Raw genomic sequence first — 6,000 nt, 5'->3', positions numbered from 1 at the left:
CGGTTTGGCAGTGAAGCACCGGGAATTAAGTCAATCTGATGCTCAATCCCTCGAATAGGCGGTAATCCCGGTGGCACGTCTTGTGGAAAAACGTCAGCGAACTCCTGCAAAATGTTAGTGACAGCAGGAGGCAAAGAGGAAGGCACGTCCTTGAATGAAAATAATGCCTCTTTGCACACAAAAGCATAGCAAACAGATTTGCTGAAATCTAGCACATCAATATCAGATTTGGTGGCAAATAAACATGCACTTTTCAATTTAATTTCAGAAGCAACACTAGATGGTTTATTATTAGGCTTCATTTGTTGCTCAAATTCTTTTGCCACAATCTGATTTTCACTCTTATTCTTCTCCTGTTTTGCTTTATTAGCTCTATTAATATCATCTTTCAAAATGGAATCAGGAGTCATAGGAAGCAAAGTAATATTTTTATCCTTATGAACAAGAGTATAGTGATTGTTTCTACCATGGTGTACAGAATTTTTATCAAATTGCCATGGTCTACCAAGTAATAAGGAACATGCTTGCATAGGTACCACATCACAATCAACATAATCAGCATATGTAGAGATACTAAAATGCACACGAACAGTACGTGTTACCTTAACCTTGCCGCTGTTGTTGAACCATTGGGTGTAGTAAGGATGTGGATGTGGTCTTGTGGTGAGAAAAAGCTTCTCCACCATCTCCATGCTAGCCAAGTTGTTGCAGCTCCCTCCGTCTATTATGACGCGCACAGAACGTTCCTTCACAACTCCCTTGGTATGGAACAAATTGTGCCTCTGATTTTGCTCAGCTTGTGTGACCCGCACACTCAAAACACGTTGAGCAACTAAACATTCATACCTGTCAGCGTCTTCAGGAGCCATGTATTGCGTCTCATGATCAGAATCATCTCCACCATGTTCTTCACATGTAATAAGAGCCAATGTCTCCTCATCATAGTCACTAGCGGACTCATATCCACCATCCGCGGTAGCAATCATCACACGCGGAGATTTGCATTCTCTCGCATAATGACCTCCTCCCTTACAACGACGACAAATAATATCACTTGTGTGCCCTGTTGATGCCCTGGAAGAAGAAGAACTCTGTGCAGGCCCGGCAGGTGCGCTCTTGGCAGATAATGGTGGTTGTTCCTGTTTTCTTGTATCACCGCTGTAGGAGGCACCTGATTGAGGTGCTGGTGCAGTTGAAGTAGAAGATGCACGCAGCGTCCGTGAGGAAGGTCGGCCTGCAGAAAAGTTAGTTCGCGCCAATGCTTGTCGATCCTGCACTTCACGTTCAGCTTTACAAGCAAGATGGAATAAACGAGTGATATTAGTATACTCCTTATAGTCTAGAATGGTCTGAATCTCTCTATTTAATCCACCCAGAAAACGTGCAAGCATAGCTTCATTCTCCTCAATAATACCACATCGAATCATGCCAGTTTGTAATTCCTGATAATATTCTTCTACAGAATTTTTTTCTTTGTCTTAAACGCTGCAATTTTTGAAGCAATTCATGTTGATAATATGGTGGAACCCAACGCGTACGCATAGCGGTTTTCAAAGCAGCCCAAGTAGTTGGAATAGGATATAATCTACAATGTTCAGACCACCAGACACATGCAAAACTAGTGAAAGCACAAACAGCAGCAGCAACTCGTCTCTCCTCGGGATATTGTAAACATGTAAAACGTTGTTCAGTTTCTAACTCCCAAGTAAGATATATATCAGGAACATATCTACCCTCAAATGGTGGAATATTCAATTTCAGTTTAGGAATATGGACATCATCTCGTACCTGAGGTGGTGGTGCAGGCCTACCATTACGAATATATACCTGAGGTCGACCTGCTGGTGGTGGTGCTGGTGGCTACACGTAGTTCGGATTTTGATCAACCTCATCCTCATAATCTCCCACATAATCATCATCCTCCTGGGTACTAGCAGCAGCAGTAGCAGGAGCCAAAGAAGCACCAACAGCAGTAGCAGCGGCACCAGAATTTTGTCCTGGCTCAATAGGAACACGCTGTGCTCGTCCATACTGATTCGGAAGGGGGCGTAGTTGTTGTTGTTGCAGAGGTGCGACAGGTGCAGCCGGTGGTGGAAGACGCGCAAGCAGTTCATTAAATCTGATATCGAGCTTTGTCTCGAACGTCTTCTCAAGGCCAGTGATCTTCTCCATGGCCTCTTCAAAATTGTTCAGCACATCTTGTACCTGTTCAGTCATCATTTGCTGAAACTTATCATGAAGCTCCTTGTTCAATAAGTTCTCCTAGTCAATCTCGTCGGCTTGTGATCCTGGCATGGTTAGCAGCAATAGAAACACACAAGAATATGATCCTACAGACTACTAAGAAGTGGTGGTGGATGTATCACAAATCCGTCAAGCAAATCTCAAATTCTTACCAGTTCTTACCCAGCAGCAGGCGGTGATCGGCAACCGTTGTAGTCAAAAACTCTCAAAGCTTGGATAGAGCGATTACCAGGGAGAGTCAAACACACGACGTAGATGTATGTGGAGCTGGGAAGGCTTATAGTATGGTAGCAAAAAGGGTCAGCAATAATCAATTCAGAGATGCAAAGTTGAATAAACGCTCAACGACGGTACTGTGCTGGTCCTAGGCTAGACTGTGCTAGAGACGCGAGCCTAGAACACCAACAAAATCACGGCGCGGCACGTAAACAAGGGAAAAGCACACTCTGAAATTTTTTTTTTTCGCTCTTTTTTTTGCGCTGCTTTTTTTTTGCGAAAAATCACTATAATGGCGAGTGTCTCAAAACTCTTCCTAGGTCAAACTGACAGGATGGGCACGAAATTTTTTTTTCGACCAAAATTTTTTTTTTCGACTGCCCGGACCCAAAAACTGGAAACGGGTCAAAAAAAACTTCCTATAATGGCACCTGTCTCAAAACACTCAGAAACACCTAAAAATAGGATAGCCAGAAAATTTTTCAAAAAATGCATTTTCGAAAATTTTTGGGCCTAAACGGAGCGTGGCTACCCGACTCCGGCAAGGAAACACGAATCGGAAACTAGATGGATCTCGAAAACAAACCTAATAAGCAAGGAACTCGGATTGGTGGTGGTATATGGCAGCGGTGGTGGTAGCGGTGGTAGTATATGGATATGGATCGGTGGTGGTATATGGACACGGATTGGTGGTGGTATATGGATACGGATTCGGAGCGGTGGTGGTAGATGGCAGGGGCGATGATGATGGTGCGGCGGCGGCGTGACAACTTATGACCAGAACTCGAAACTCTAAAATACTAGACTCTAAGACCAGCAACTAGACCGACGATGCAACCGCAAATTCAACAAAGCAAAACCCTAAAAAGATTATGCAAAGGCTCAGATTGGTTCGGATATGATGAACTAACCCTAATTTTTTTGTGGCTTTTTCGTGGACTGTAGGTATGAAGAACAGACTCGATCTAAACTACGAAAAACTGTAAAATCTCACCGAGCAACCTGGAAATCTGATACCACTTGATAGAGGCGAAGGTGTCCCGTCTTTCGATGAGATGATGGATATCGCTTTGGTGGCAGTCGACTTTGACGATCCGACTACGAACGTGCGAGGACGTCGCGCCTTAGCAATCGCTAAACCAACTCCGAGAGGTTATTGACCACGCCGGAGCACGATCAACCTGACCACGAGGGTCTGTTTCCTGTGAGCAAACGAAGAACAAGCAAGAAACTGAGATTGCAATCTGGATATTGCGAATATAAGATGAAAGCTTTATTGATCAAGGTGGGGTTCTGTGACGCCTTTGTCTGGTCGTTGAACACAAACGAAGTACGCGAAGTTGCAGCTATGGCGAACTTTTAATCTAAACAAAACCCAAAGTCTAAACGATGCCCTAAGGGCTGTATATATGGAGGAAGAGGGGGAGAATTTCGTGGCCCTTGGTGGAGGGGTCCGAAATCAACCCTATCTCTTGTTTCCCCACACATACGGACTCTAAAAATAGCCTATACTTATGTATTTCGAAATTACATGGGCCTGGCCCAATAATAAGGTGACGCAGCACCTAAAATAGCCTCGGGACGAAATTTATGAAGTGGCGTCTTGTATATTTCGTCCAAGGCTTCATGCACCCATTATGGTGGCTTCAAAGTCCTGAAATCATCACTTGTAACTCCGTTCTTGTTTCCCTTGCGCATGCCATCATCTCCATGCTTGTTCTTGCTCCAATGTTCATCCTTCTCGAAGCTAGGCCCTTCATTTGTAAGCAAAACAAATGTATCCAATTTAGGCAGCATCATATTCTCATGAACATTAGAATCATTACCAAGAAACGAAAGTACCTGGTAATTTAGTTGGCGTGCACGAGCTCTAGTAATTGGTCCAGTATGTATAGCAGCAGGGGCTGTGGGTGTAACAATTGTATTGATGTCCTCATCATCCTCCCCTTCTTGAAATGAAGTCGTCCTCGACGGAAGTTCATCTTCCTCACCCAAATAAGGCTTCAAATCTGCAATGTTAAAAGTGGGACTAACCCCAAAATCTGCAGGCAGCTCAAGTTTATATGCATTATCATTTATTTTCTCTAACACCTTAAAGGGACCATCAGCACGTGGCATTAGCTTTGATTTGCGCAAATCAGGAAATGATAGAGGCAAAGGTGTCCCGTCTTTCGATGAGATGGAGGATTTCGCTTTGGTGGAAGTCGACTTTGACGATCCGACTACGAACGTGCGAGGACGTCGCGCCTTAGCAATCGCTAAACCAACTCCGAGAGGTTATTGACCACGCCGGAGCACGATCAACCTGACCACGAAGGTCTGTTTCCTGCGAGCAAACGAAGAACAAGCAAGAAACTAAGATTGCAATCTGGATATTGCGAATATAAGATGAAAGCTTTATTGATCAAGGTGGGGTTCTGTGACGCCTTTGTCTGGTCGTTGAACACAAACGAAGTACGCGAAGTTGCAGCTATGGCGAACTTTTAATCTAAACAAAACCCAAAGTCTAAACGATGCCCTAAGGGCTGTATATATGGAGGAAGAGGGGGGAATTTCGTGGCCCTTGGTGGAGGGGTCCGAAATCAACCCTATCTCTTGTTTCCCACACATACGGACTCTAAAAATAGCCTATACTTATGTATTTCGAAATTACATGGGCCTGGCCCAATAATAAGGTGACGCAGCACCTAAAATAGCCTCGGGACGAAATTTATGAAGTGGCATCTTGTATATTTCGTCCAAGGCTTCATGCACCCATTATGGTGGCTTCAAAGTCCTGAAATCATCACTTGTAACTCCGTTCTTGTTCCCCTTGCGCATGGCATCATCTCCATGCTTGTTCTTGCTCCAATGTTCATCCTTCTCCAAGCTAGGCCCTTCATTTGTAAGCAAAACAAATGTATCCAATTTAGGCAGCATCATATTCTCATGAACATTAGAATCATTACCAAGAAACAAAAGTACCTGGTAATTTAGTTGGCATGCACGAGCTCTAGTAATTAGTCCAGTATGTATAGCAGCAGGGGCTGTGGGTGTAACAATTGTATTGATGTCCTCATCACATGAACATTAGAATCATTACCAAGAAACGAAAGTACCTGGTAATTTAGTTGGCGTGCACGTGCTCTAGTAATTGGTCCAGTATGTATAGCAGCAGGGGCTGTGGGTGTAACAATTGTATTGATGTCCTCATCAGTACACATGTCGGAGTTCAAGTTGACGTCCCTAATTAGCCGAAACACCTTAGGAGACACAAGCCACAACTCAAACAAGCTCAAACAAAATTGGGTTAAGTTGGGGTTGGCAAAATGTATGGTGGGCAAGGTTATGTGGAAATGGAGGAGGTAGTTGATGAATAAGCGACCATCCCTAAGTAGCCGAAACACCTTAGGAGACTCAAATCACTACTCAAGCAACCACTAATGCTATGGCAAGCAAAATGGATTAGGTTGCGGAAGTCGGTGGTGGTGTATCGGATGATGTGGTGGAAGGCCTAGGCAAACTTGCCAAATTTTCAAAACTTTGATGGAGTCAAATGGT

Source organism: Triticum aestivum, chromosome 1B (assembly GCF_018294505.1).
Source record: "Triticum aestivum cultivar Chinese Spring chromosome 1B, IWGSC CS RefSeq v2.1, whole genome shotgun sequence".
Taxonomy (NCBI): Eukaryota; Viridiplantae; Streptophyta; class Magnoliopsida; order Poales; family Poaceae; genus Triticum; species Triticum aestivum.
The sequence above is the reverse complement of the archived record's forward strand: the minus strand, read 5'-3'. Positions refer to the sequence as shown.